The 14,225-nt window shown below is 39.5% G+C and overlaps 2 long non-coding RNA genes across 2 annotated transcripts; both read left to right on the top strand.

Annotated features, from left to right (window-relative positions):
- Window positions 1–300: 300 nt before the first annotated feature.
- LOC124293575 lies at window positions 301–2,987 on the top strand. The gene is made up of 3 exons (XR_006903440.1): window positions 301–569; window positions 1,091–1,282; window positions 2,667–2,987. It is a non-coding gene; the product is annotated as an uncharacterized LOC124293575 (long non-coding RNA).
- Window positions 2,988–3,085: 98 nt separating this feature from the next.
- LOC124293573 lies at window positions 3,086–9,626 on the top strand. The gene is made up of 3 exons (XR_006903438.1): window positions 3,086–3,580; window positions 4,844–4,937; window positions 9,248–9,626. It is a non-coding gene; the product is annotated as an uncharacterized LOC124293573 (long non-coding RNA).
- Window positions 9,627–14,225: the final 4,599 nt, after the last annotated feature.

Genomic DNA, 14,225 nt, shown 5'->3' with positions numbered 1-14,225 from the left:
TTCCACGTCGAGAAGGTACATCGGATCCGGTACAGAAGATCTAGGTGGATGCGTACCGAGATTCGAATTAAAGATGTTGATTGCCCTGCGATCCCTCCGATCGTGTTATGCTTCTCCCGCTTGTCACCCCGTGACCATTCGATCACTTTCGCTCAATTCGTCTCGGCGTCTCGTTACCCGGGATGAATTTAGTGCTGGGATGATGCAACCTTGCAGCGTTCCTCGGTCCGCCAGTCCATCCCCACTGACATCAACTCGTGCCGACATTCTTCTCACTTCGCTCTCTGCCTTATTGCCGAGGAGAGAGTTGTCCGCTGATAAAATCAGACGAGATCGCGTCCTCGATTCTCGCGATCCACGATCCACGATCCACGATTTCGTCCGAGCGACGTACTCTACGTGCAGCACATTCATGCCTGCATACCGGCGTGGGCAGGGAATAATTAAGACTGATCATTCCGGCTTAAACTGCGCGTCCCTAACAACGAGATGTGACGAGGCATCCCGTACGTTAAGAGGACAAAGGTCATCAGTTCTACAAGCTACGTTGCCCGGCTAAGACTTTGCAGGTTTGGATCAATTACTGATGAACGAGAGGATGAATGGGAGTCGCAGAATCTGAATCAAAAGTTAAGAGATGAGAAGGAACCATTAAAAAAGTCTTCAGCCTGAGAAAGCTCACTGTTCTAGTCAATAAAAATTTTTAGCGTAGGTAGATAGATTATTAAAATTTGCCTTTAACCTCTTGGTTTGTGCAAATGACAAATGATTCGCACAGGAGAAAAGTAAAGGATATTGGGGGTACATTGGTTACAAATAGAATTATAATGAATACATGTAGTCAAAATGTAGTTGAATAGCTTTGCATAGGATATATCATAGCAATTAACATCAGTGTCGCTGTTATAAAAACCGATACCGTTCATCGCTCCACAGGTATTAATTTTGTCATTAGTCCCATATTGGTTGTACCGTAAATGGCCGAATCATTCATTTCTAAAGAGAGATCATTTAATAAGTTAATCTCGTTTTGATATGCCTTATATTTGCAGATGCGTTCTTTATTGATTGATTTCTTTCACCGTTACAGAAGAATTCATCATCAGAACTAGCGTTGGGTAATTTGGATGTGATGTAGATATCACGGTGCAGGGATCATCGCTTTGTGCTCATATTTTTATCTTCGGAACAAATGTATGAGAGACAAAATGGGAGATACAATGGATTCAAGTATGTGGACGTGACGCAATTCCAGACTAAATTTGTCGGAATAATTAACAAGGTTAGGATTACTTGCGGATTCCATGTAGAACAAAAATTAAATCAGCATGCTAATCAATACCCATAACAATTGTTATTTTCTTCACGACAATCAAAATGAGTTACACTTGTCCTCTACACTTGATATAACTGTTGATTTATAAAATTTAATGCGTTCGTCGTTGAATCGAGTAATTTATTGAAAGTTAATCAACTGATTAAAAACTGATGAATATATTAATGAAATGCAAGATGAAAGCCAAACGGTACGTTCATGATAAACACATCTTTCTTATTCTCTTCATGCTTTTCGTGATACTCGTTGAGCTTTCCGCTGGGTTACACAGTTCGTTGAAACAACGTTTGAAGGCGAATATTGAGCAGACTTTTGCCTAATGAGATCTCAGTCCAAAAATTGACTCACGAAATGTTCGAATTACGATGGTCTACGTGCGTGCAGTCTATTCGGAAAACAAAATTCCGTGTTTCTTCCACAAGAGAAATCGCAGAACGTTGATTGTCGACTGAAAATGAAGTTGAGTCGTGAATAAAACATGGTAGTGTTTTTTTTTCCACGTATTCATAGCTGGAGAGGATGAGACATTAGCATGATAATATTTACACGATCTGTTCGTTTCGAGCACTTTGCCGAAACGATCAAAACAATGAACGAATGTTTGAAGGTCCATGTAGGAAAGAATGAAGCTATAAATTACAGGTTGACGTATCGAGTCAGTTTGCGAAAAACAGGAAATAAGCCTTCGTTCCGGGTTTCTATGTACATTTACAGCTTATCAGTTATGCTGGTGTATTGCGTATGGAAAATATGCAAAATATTAAATTTATCATGGCAAAAAAAGTTGCGTCCATGCAAGTGAAAAAAAAAATTACTCACGCAAGTTGTCCGTTTTTCTTCGTTTTTCTGCATCCGGTCTGCAATTTCGAAAATGGGACAAGAGATTTTTGTCTTGTCATATTTGGATCAATTTTTTAATATTCTGCAGTGGACAAAGGTTTACACATCATAAACACATTTATATTCCACGAAAAAAAAAACAAATCAGAAATTCCGTTCAATTTCCAATGGCAGAAAGATTGCGATCACTTGATATACTTGATTTCTGGATTAAAGAGCATCTAAAGCATCGCGGAAAGTCGCCCAAGTGGTTAAACGTGTGAAGCTAGCAATGGCGATTGAAATTGTATTCGGAAAGTAGTTTTGCCAATCTCAATACACGTCTCCGGGATTTTTTTCCACCCTGTGAAGAATGCGATAAAAGGACATATTTCACCGCGACTTCTTTCCTTGACCAGACTCATACCATTGCCATTCTTGGCCGACTGGAGCACTTTGCTCTATCTTTGACGCTGTCGTAATTGCTACATGTACTATCTTTCGGATTAAGTTCACAGCTTCCTGCTTCGGCTGCGGAACTTCAAGTCCAACGAGCAATTCGTACTCGAAGAAACGAGCCCACTCCTGCTCATGACACAGAATTCTATACCAGGTGCACTAATGGACTCACAACTCCAAGTTTAGTACAAGACCAACGGGCCAACGACCCAGCTCGCGTTGGCTTGGCTATGGCGCAACCCATGATCTTTCCTTCGACCGAGACGTGCATCGCCTGTCGTCAACAGGCATCAACCGATAGCAACGGTAATGACAGCGAGAACACGGAGAAGAGCAACTGATCCTCTTGACCAGTCTCCCTGCAAGCTACGTTCATCGCGCTTGATAAATGGCATGATGAAGTCAACGCGGTGTGGCGGCCTCTTGTTAAGTCTCTCTTATCCAACGATGAACGATCCAACATTCATGCAGACGCTTAAGCGCGTAATTAAATCTCTGATTAGTAAAACAATCAGTGGCTCCGTTGTGCCAAGATGCTGCTCCCCCTGCCTTCTTCTTCTAATAAACACGTTGCTTACCACCAGTTAGTTGTTCGACGAGAGGCTTTGGACTGAAAGCTTTATATGGCTAAGGCAGCAACCCAGAAGCAGTTAATGTGTTTTGATCTTCCATGCAGCAGTCGTGGTTCGGTTTTTAGTTTTTCAATCCGGGGAGCTGTTAGTATGCCGGTTTTCCAGTGAAACGACTGTACTGTTCGCGATGAAGATTTGATATCATTTTACTGTCGACAGGCCTTTAACTGTCACAAGTAGCTCCAAATGACAATGGCAGCAATAAAATAGTTATCTGCACGAATGTGCAGTTCATTCTCGTTCCAAGACTCGTACTTACCATGGCTCATGAATTGAATTAATATGGATACTTGGATGGAAAAAGTTTTTCCGAACGATCGTAGTTGAAAAAAAAGTATGTAGCATTGAACAGTCTGGATGAGAAAAATGATCTGGCAAATTTGTCCAGTTTTGTGAAAAGAACTTGGAACAAAGCCTGACATGTATAACATTGGATATTTCATGATGACTTGCTTAAATAATTCAGTGAAGTGGTAATCAAATCTGAACCATGACTGATCAATTGTTTCAACTTGGACGGACACGGCGTCAGCAAATTTACCGCAATATTCAATGCATTTGCGCAGCGAGAAGTAATCAGATATCAAGAATATCATCACGTAGATTCCCACCGAATTAAAATAAGTAGCAATTTTTTTATGCATTGCAATGAACGTGAGGCAAACTTTACGGTTCAGTTTGCTTAAATAAAGAAGAAAATCTTTTATTTTCTGAAAACTAGCCATGCAGCTAATTGCTAAAATCATTGAGGAGGTTGCCCTCTTCGAAATTACGACTGAATTAACGAATGCCTGATTTTGAAAACCCAAAGCGAAAATCACCACGTTTCACCGAGAGGGAAAGGAGGCCTTGATCTAAAATCTGGATCATTATTATTTCCTATTCGCCGCGCCAGGACAATAGGGCGGTCAGCTTGGCCAGCGCACCTTGTAGCAACTAATGTCAGCGAACGGTATTTTATAATAATTATAGGCTATTTTATGGTAATTAACGCATGGCACGGTCTATGGCAACGCCATTGCTATTACGTTTCGTGAAATATATTTTCTTGTTTAACGAGAGGGAGGCACCTACCCACGGCGGTGCATTGTCTCCTTGTCTCTTTGTTTCCTCGCAGTTTTTCACCGCGTTCGGCTTTGCACCCGTTTTACACGGTCCTCGAACGTTCTAGAACGTCCTACCCGAACGGTTTTTACTATCCCCCGGACGAGCTACGGCCCCGCGACTAGATTTGCATACTGGAACTACGCAGATTACAATTTATTATCATTACGAGGCACGACGTGCGCGTGACGCAGGCGCGAGTCTCTGTCTTCTCAGCTGCGCAACTTTAACTCATTACACGTCACCGCGATACCTCGCTTACCGATTGCCGCTAAGGATGCGATGCGATGGTTTTGCTTAGGCACGAATCGGCACCACCGTCTGAACGAAGAGTTGAGAATGGAAAATTAACCCGGTTGCAAAAACTTCCAGCAATGTTTTCGGCGCCATTGATAAGCGTGAATGATAAAATAACATAACCTGAGATGTTAACAATGCAAGGAAAGATTTTATAATCAGCACTTACAAAATGATTGAATTTTGGAATTTTCAGCTTGTAAGGTGTGAGGATCTGGACGTCACATGTATAATGTTCACACATATACGTGCGGTGTCGATCATCGTGAGGCTGCGAGGATAGCCAGTCGGTCAGTATCCGTATAGTCATTCACATCAATCATCAATGTGACAATTCGAATTAACACATAAGCATCGAGACGGAATTTTAATTATTCATTATTTGTTTTGTGTAATCCCTTCAAACGCTGTTGGGAAAGTTTATGAAAATTCTTACACCAATTACCAGATTAATTGAAATATATATCATATAAGGACTGACGACTCAACACGAAGGATAAACATTTATTTTTAACGTACGACGCCTCAGAAAGATAAAAGTTATTTTTAAGTATTTATTTTTGTCTTGTTTTATTTCATCTCACATCAATATTTCTGCCCAATTTGATCTGTATAACTATTTATATAATTATAAGATTTACATCACCATTATGCGTTTATAGCACCTGACCTACCAATATAAGAAATTCGTTACAAAGGAAAAAATCAGACCTCCGAATCACGGATTCTGTTAAAGCCTGTAAGGATGATTTTTTGGTTCAAAATATTAAGCTCCTGTCGTGGATTTTCAGCTATTGGGTCTCTCATTGGGACTTTGGTGGATGAAATACCGCAATAGACGAAACGTGTTGTGGACTTTTGTAATAAATATTAATTTTCATTGTCCGCTGTTAAAGTTTCGATGGGAGAGGCGCATAAATTTAAGTACGAAAGGATGTATCGTTGTTCCAGAGCCATAGTGAAGTATAAATTGAAAATTTTTGGAAGGAAGCCCAGAGGGAACTACAGATTAAACGCTCCATACGTTGGGTCAAAGAAACATCCCCGGATAGTTTCATTGTCAGCCGACTTCGTGATCCAAAGTTCTGGTACTCTTCTTGTTAGTTCTTGGACTTGCCTGACATTTTTTCTAACAATGAATAATGAATGCGCGTAATAACTGTACTATAGCGTAAGATTTCTCAGAGCCCAAAACACTGGAATCGGATAAAAGCTTTATTCAAAGTGTTAATTTCTCATCCTGTGTCATTTGTATTTTCTCAGAATCATTTCTATTATATACGTTTAGAGATGCTGTTTTCTTTCTGTTCACCATAATTGACATAAATAACACTGCTGACGATTCTGCAAATGGTTGTCTTCTCTTCGTCTAACTAGATTCAGGTGGTACGGTTATTTATCTCTAAGGCGGTGGTCACCGTTTCATGCTTTATTTTCGAGTTGACTCTGAATAGCTGCTTTTGATAAGGGACAATAATTAGCGAATGACCAACAATTACGTGGCTGAAAGATATTAGTTTCATCTTTGATCTAAGCTTTGAAATTCGGAAAATGATTCATAATTGTTTAACTGCACTTTTTGTACTCGAAACAACGTTTATCGACACTTTTTACACGATAAATCCGCAGGAAGTAGAACGATTCATGTCCGAACTATACTTTGTGAGTCATAAGGTAAAGACGACTTAAAATTTTATGAAATTACAAAAAAGTACTTTGATCTAATTTTTTAATTAAGAGTTTAATTCACAGATAGATTAACCTAGTTTTTGTGAGCACTGCCTACCAAGAAACTCTCTTTGAACCTTCAGTTGGTACTGTGGGGTATGAGAAGACCCCAGATAATTTTGCTTCAACGTGGTGTCATTTCATGTCGTACTCGTTTTCGATTTTTTTTTCATAGTCAACGTTTAATTTCATCGTTTACTAAAGATATATTTAGAAAAGATCATGGTGGATTTGATTATAGATGTGTTGTTGTTGCTGTTCTTGTTATTATTATTGTACAGGTTTAGCAAGAGATGTAGGAATGATCGTTCACCGTAAACGCTTTTGGGTTCTACAAGATTTTGATTGCTACTACGTAATTTTATTTTAAAATTCTCTCCAATCGATGTAATACAGCAGTCAAGTGCAAAGAGTTCGTTCCGGCGTTCCGATTTATCGAAAGTTGCACGTGGCCGCTTTATATGCGCAGAATCTGATGATTCGCGAATTCACTGTAATCGCATCCACCTGCAGAACAGCAGATCTGTAACTCTTGCGTTTGATTGATCGTGAAAAGTCTATCTTCGGATAAGGGAATTACTCCGGTGGTGCGCCATTTTCGCCGTGACGTAATCATATTCTCAATAAGTGCATGAACAGAGGTGACGCTTAATCCAGCGAGGCGATACTCGTACCTTATGCCCATGTACGTGCCTTGGTGCCATATGCGTGGCAAAACGTATCGCAGATATTGGATTCTTATTTCGCATCATTCTCCTTTTTTGCCGTGGTCGAGTATGCTATTCACATAAGGGATTCGGAAGCCGTTAAAGTTGGGAACTGTGAGTTGTACAACAAATCGCGTACAGCATGCACCTGCATATGGATTTATTTTGACAGACCGTTGATACACTGCACTTTCCATTGTATTCCCTTAACGGACTCTGGAAGTAGTCTCCTAGTAAGGAGCCGTCGAATACATTTTGAGGATGGAGACAAAGTACGTGCCGATAGTTTGCTCCTTTCACCCGATTATATTATTATGCACGAAACATGCCGAGAGGAAATTGTGAAACTTGGCAACTTGCGTGTCAGACTGCGTATGCGGGTGATTTCAAATAGTTGTTACCATGATTTAGGAAGGTTAGAAAAACTATTATTGTCAACTGACTGACGACTGCTATGAGTCTTTATAAAAATCTAATTTCAATTCGTTACTTGACACGGAAGAGTTTTACATCTCATGTCATTTGGAGTAAGATAGCTCTCTTGCATAGCTTGCAAAGAAAATAATTGCTGCGGTACAATCTCGCCGACCAATAAAGCTAAATTATTTCGCGCATCCGCAGTCGGTTACTCAGCCTGCGATGTTTCTTTCAGGATTGTCAACGCTAAAGAAATTTCTTTAGATCTAAAGAATTTAAGGGTCCGTTGAAGAAAAAAGCAATATTGTTTTTTCATTAGGACATTTTGTCGTTTAGGCCGGAATCTGAAGAAAATCTGAAGATCTCAGACGAAATCTCAAGACTGATAGCGATATCTCTAAATGTGGTCTGTCAAATCGAAACAACTGACTAAAAGTCAAGCAATCGTGAGGTTCCTGAGAAAATATGCATAAATTAGATAGCGTCTGCAATTTTCAAACAAACTTATTTGACAAGCTGGTGTTCCTAAATATTAAAAATCGAAACATATTACATAAGTAAAAGTTCCTAATATCTTTATACTTACAATTCAGATTGTAGGATATAAATCCGTCTGTGTTACCTCTTTCGGTAATTATCATTACTTATTTTTGGGAAAATTATTTATGTTATAAAGCGAAAAAATGAAATATACGATGTATTTCGGTATTTTCGATATATTTCGATGTATCGTCGCGCCATTTAAATAATAAATTTAAAGACTTGTTTTGGCGTCATTTAAAGAAATATTTGTCTGAGAGGTTGGTAACGCTGGTTTCGTTGTTTCTTCTCGGCTTTCGACGTGGACAGTGATTGCACGGTGAGTTTTCATTGTGCTAGATTGTCGTTAGATTTATTTATATTGACGTAACTGTGCCACCGTGCGGCAAAGCTATATAGACGTGTGAGATGCATCGGATGCTTAACAGATTGAAGAGTCGAATGATGCCACAGCGAGTGCAGCAAATTTACACGGTTGAAAATCGAACAAAACGCAATGCAGGCATCCTCTCGTGGATGCGTTTAATTTAATTTCATTTCATTTCACGCCGATTGGCAATGGAATTGAATGACTAACGTAAAGCTCTTTCGAGCCCAGGTGTCTACACATCTCGTAATGGATAAAAGCCTTATTAGACAAAAGGCGGTTCACCCGCCTTAATAATTAGTTTTTTACACCTCCAGACACGAATGCTGCGCTTCTCATCAGTGATCCTGACTCTCGCATCACGTTGTCTAGACCGTATCTAAATCTGAATATCTATAACGTACGACTCTAGGTTAAGTTAAGATCTTACGTCTTCAATTGTGTTAACCTCAGTTATATCTAGCTTAGTTATTGTTTATACGCTAGTTACAAGTCTTGATTGTACATCCTATTTTCTGGCCTTACGGCAACACATCGTGGCTAAGGCGTGATAAAAGTATTCTATCTGTATCTGTCCATATACTGAATGCCTCAACGGATTTCTGATTTGAAACGAAGCTTTTCACAGAGACGGTATATTTGCGTCTTCAAATGAAACCGAATAAAACATCGAGATGTCCGTTTGATACTTTCTCTGACGTCCTATTTAAGGATCTTAGTTCGGCAAGATGTGATTGAAAACTTTTTTGTGTATTCCATATTTTCCTATCATCACCAGTGTTATTAATTTTACTGTAAAGACTGTTCACTACAATAACTCGTTACCATATGTCTGTTTCAGCAATTTCTATTCTGACGGCCTAACGTCCGGATTTGATACTTTATTTCAAGACTGCGAATGTGGTGATGAAGGAGCGTCTTGATTGAAATAAAAATTTTTAAATCTTGTATTATTAGTACATGAACCCCTCGACAATGTTATTGGATGCATGTAATGAGGTCTCGATTGCATTGTTACAATAACAAGTCGGTTACTCTCGGTCATCCGAAGCTGTCATGCAGAAATGAACGTACCGCGGATATACGCTTGTTAACAATCTACGGTTTACTTCTGTATTTCTTGTTTGGAATACTTATACATATACATACCGTCAAAATTATTGAAACGGGATAAGGAAAAATAATTAAAAAGAAATTCCGATCTAAAATTTTGTATTATATTGAACTAATTTGGTACTAGTTTTACTTATTTCTAGTATGATTAATTTTTTTTCCATAATATATTAATTTTTGTAAAATTACACTAAATTTCACACGATGTTAAAAGACATTTTTTGCAATAAACAATTAATTCTTACATAAATAATGACAATTTTTCGGTCCAAATAAAAAAAAAAAAACGAAGAAATTATTTTTAGTTTAACTTTGAGCTTGAATAACTTTTCAGCAAGTAAATTTATCGATAAAAGTTAAGAGAAAGTTTTTGCAGCGCGTTCAATTTTCTACGAAATACCTGTTTGCCATTGCCATGTATGAACTGGCATAGAAACAAGAAAATTAATTGTAAAACGTGCCAAAACCCCATGTTATTTAAATGGGAAATGTATCGTCTTTGTGCCACGGTTCAACATCAATATTAAGGACTTATATGCGTCTGATATTTTTTTTAGCTCACGAACTAAAAATTTTAGGGGCGCTGCAAAGTCATAAACCAAATTGGTAAATAACGGACACCCTAATATATATATATATTATACCTATGTATATATATATTATACCTGAGCAGGGTAAATCACTTTAATAAAATTAATAATTGAACATCTATATACATATTTTATACATAATATACATATGATTTAGCCCGCGACGATCCTTGCATTGAGACGGCAGATTAAATTGACCTGTAGTTGCGTTGTTCCTAAGCCAGTTTTAACGTGAATCATTTTCCGAATCCATCCAATTCACGATATTTATGACGCTTTGAATCGAATGCGTTCCTCTGTCAAGATTTTTTGTGCTATGTTTTGACGTCCCGCATCGATTAGGATCGAAGCGTGGCACAAATTTGCCTCTGGGTGGTCTGAAGGAGGTGACCTTGGTTCCGAGGAACTGCAAAGGTGCCTGCCGCAAAATGAAGCTGTCACCGAGACCGATACTCGATACTTCTAACCGCATCTCCAGGAAGTCTAGAATTTTCGTCAAAGATCTGACCAAGTTAACAAGATCTCGAGTGGTTGCTTGGTTGGCGTTGAGATCCAACTGTCTGTAGGTCCCCGCAAGTCCCGAGTAGTTGGGGCGATCTGTCAGACTCAATCATCGCTTCTAATCTCCTACCGCGGCGAACATACCACTTCGAATCCATCCGATGTTAACGATACCTAAACTGGTTTGCACGCTCGTAAATTGATCATTCGTCATCGATCCATTGTGACTCAATGACGCTTTTGAATGTAGCCCACTTGTACGCAGAGTTGATTGAACTGGGTTGTAAAGGTGTATCGGTAGCGAAGACTTAATCACGCTGTAGATGTCGAGTGGGATTCATTTGTACTTTTCTCTGTCGATCAATTCACCGGTTATAGAATTTCAACACCCGAATAAGACGTCGGCGTTGATTCCCGGTGAAAATCAACGTTCTACTGATCGAGGTAATTGGTTAATTCACGGTAACGGTGTTTCTGATTTATTATTTTAATCGTGGTCATCTCATTGCAGCGACCGATTCCAGTTTAGATTGGGCTGAATAATTGCTGCTCAACTTGCCCAGGTTAATTAATATCCTAAGAGTACTAAGCTGGTCTGAGGCACTCGGTAATAACGATTGAAAATTTTATCGACTTACTCGGTACAAAGTGAAGGTCAGTATCAGACTACAGATTTCCTCGCTCTCTGACTTCTCAGATTAAGTGATCTTTTAAGTCACTTCACCAGCTTATACAAGGCTGGAAAGATTTCTAGTTGTTAAAAAACCAACAATGAAACTAATTAATTGGTCGAACGTTTGCGATGTTGCGCTGAGGCATTGTTATTCTGACTACATAGAATACTAGCCACCCGTTTCGGCCATTTTGAACGAGGAAACTGTTAACCATCTTGACGTTACAAGTAGATAAAAGACTGTTGATAAAAAATTGCAATTCATATCATTCGATGAATACCTCTTTCATGCTTTCTCACACTCAGTGTTGAAAAAATGTATTCGTGCACAGTCGTACAACAATAGAGCTACTAATTACCAAAAAGAACCGAAAACGTTGAGATTTCTAAATAACACTCATCTTCAAAATTCGTTTATTCCACGCCACGACGCTTGTCTCCATTTTTTCCCATCATCTGTAGCTTAGCTTCTAGGGGATTGAGAAATAGCAGTGCTGGTTTGTGTCTACAACGAATATAAACGTTTTGCGACGCTTCGGGAGATGGTAATTGTAATTTAATTTCAGCTTAAGCTTTGCCTGATAAGTGTGTGTCATCGCACGAACAGCGTCTGGGATATTATAGGCATACTTCGGCGAAATGGCTTCATGGCAGAGATTGAAAGAAGCTGTCCATCCATCCTGTCTGTCTGTTTGTTGTTCACAGATGAATAGGTCGCTCCTTTTCTTTTTGTATCTGTTCCTTCCTTCCAGCTTCCTTCCACCGTTCTTTCTGTACTACGATTAAGACTCTCTATCCCTTCATTTTTCTGTTTTCTGCACACAGACTTTGATTGATATGATTTTCCGTATTTTACAAATTGTTTTATCGTTACCATAATTTAGTGATGCACGGTTTTTCATGTTCACGTGTCGACGTATCATAAGAATCATTTGCTCTCTACAGTCCTTGGACGAGATCAGTCGTATTAAACATCTTTTATATTTCTTCAAATAACACTAACCAATAATGGGTTGGTTTCGTGGGTTGAATCTTCGGTGATTGGCATAACGATCAATCAGCAAAGAAGCCATCATCACAGCGTCACTTGGCTGCGAACCCTTGCTATTGAAGGTCGAAGGATTGAATGGCGCTTTCGTACCGCAGCCTAGTTCCAGCCGGTAGAACAAGGTCTAGATAACCACTGCTCTAGGATGAATACAGGCAGTAGACCCGTCAGATCGTACGTTATAGGGCAAAGGAGTCATTTATTGACGTTGGTGGTGATAGCTTGTGAATACGTTAACAGATAATGCTAATGGACCGAGAAGCTGGGCTGGCTAGTCAAGTCGAGGAGCAAAGGACTAGGAATGTGTAGGTCTTCGGTATCCTGGTAGAATGCGATGACGCCCCTCGCATCTCTCCTTTAGGCATATTCTCCGTCCTCAAGGTCCTTGCTCTCTGTGCCATTGCCGCAGCATATGCCGCAACTCCTCCTGAATAAGTCACGACGTAACGGCTGCTTTATCTCAAGAAACGATTCTCCCAGAGCAACAATGTTAGCCTGGAAGCGCCTTACGTGTTCATCGTTGTTAGAAGGAAGGAGGTAGATTTCTCCGTAATCAACCGATAGCCTCCCGATCGTTATCGAAGACTTTGTACCCTCCGCTACGTTATTGCAGAAAAGTGGTGAGAATTGAGGCAATTAGGGACTCGATTTACGGGTCATGCATTGAGAGGATCAAAGACTTATACTGAATGGCAGTGGCTGATTAGTTTCTTAGACCGTCAAGTTTCGAGTGTTGGTGAATGATCAAGGTCAAGACCATCCTGATCAGAAACGTCGTATTTCCTAAATTGATTGAGTAAATCGTGCAATCAGATTTCTTGCCCAGTGGCCAAGTGATTCGATTAAGAGATTAGTAATGCCGGCACGCACCGCTTCAGTGAGCAGTTGTCTTCCCGCTTTTTCGTTCATGGTCACACGGATTCTTCAGTTTTCTATACATTTTCAACTGTCACTATTGAATCAGGCCTTCGATCCGAGGTGCACGATATCGACTTGTTAGACGGAGGCGTTGAACGTGGCCGAGAATAATTTCAATGTGATTTAATGATGGGGTGAAAATATGGAGTAATCCAGTGGTTTTTAAAAACTGGTCCCCTGATGAATTGAGTTTACACGAGGTACAATAACTTCATAGTCATGGTTAATAAGAAGTGCAGTGCCGTCTGCAGTGTTTGGGACATGAGTCTGTCCAGAAAAGGGACACCGAAAACGTGTAATATAATCGGGGAGTCATTTTTATGCAGGTTTGGTTTATTGAAACGTGGCCTGCGGCTGCGAGTGTAATGTGCAATAATTATTAGGTTCGGTTGATTGTAATTACTGTTCGCAAGGCCGGTGGCTGCATGAGTTGTGATAGTCACGCATCTTCTCCCGGAGGGAAACAGAAGGAAGAGAGAAAGACGGGTAGGAAGAATGAAAAGGAAAGTTCGACGAGAAAGAGAGAGAAAGACAGAAGGATCTAGGATACGAATCAGAGGGAAAGCGAGGCGAGTCTTCTTATTCAATTCCGATGGTGGAATAGAATTGCACCTCGACAATAAATAATTATTACTATATTATTACTATAAAGTAAGTCCTCGTCGCCATGTTGGGATTTTATAGGACCAGTTTGTGCAGTGTAGCAGCAGCTCAACACATTTCGAAGTTTGGAACTCTGATAGCGCGGGATTGGTTCAACCTTTGTATTTCGATTTAACTTGGGTTGTACTTGAAACTAATCAGTCACGATTTTTTTGTTAGTTCATTTTTTATTTGTAACGCGCGTTAGGATTCACAGTTCCTACTTGTTGGTCAGAATGTCTTACACTAAATTCAGCAATGTTGTAAACTATGACGATACTGAGAATTTTTTTTTATTCTGACACAAATCCATATGTATATAAAAAATGTATCA

The sequence above is a fragment of the Neodiprion lecontei genome, chromosome 3, assembly GCF_021901455.1.
Source record: "Neodiprion lecontei isolate iyNeoLeco1 chromosome 3, iyNeoLeco1.1, whole genome shotgun sequence".
Lineage (NCBI taxonomy): Eukaryota > Metazoa > Arthropoda > Insecta > Hymenoptera > Diprionidae > Neodiprion > Neodiprion lecontei.
Note: the sequence above shows the minus strand (reverse complement) of the source record. Positions and strands in the feature narration are given on the sequence as shown.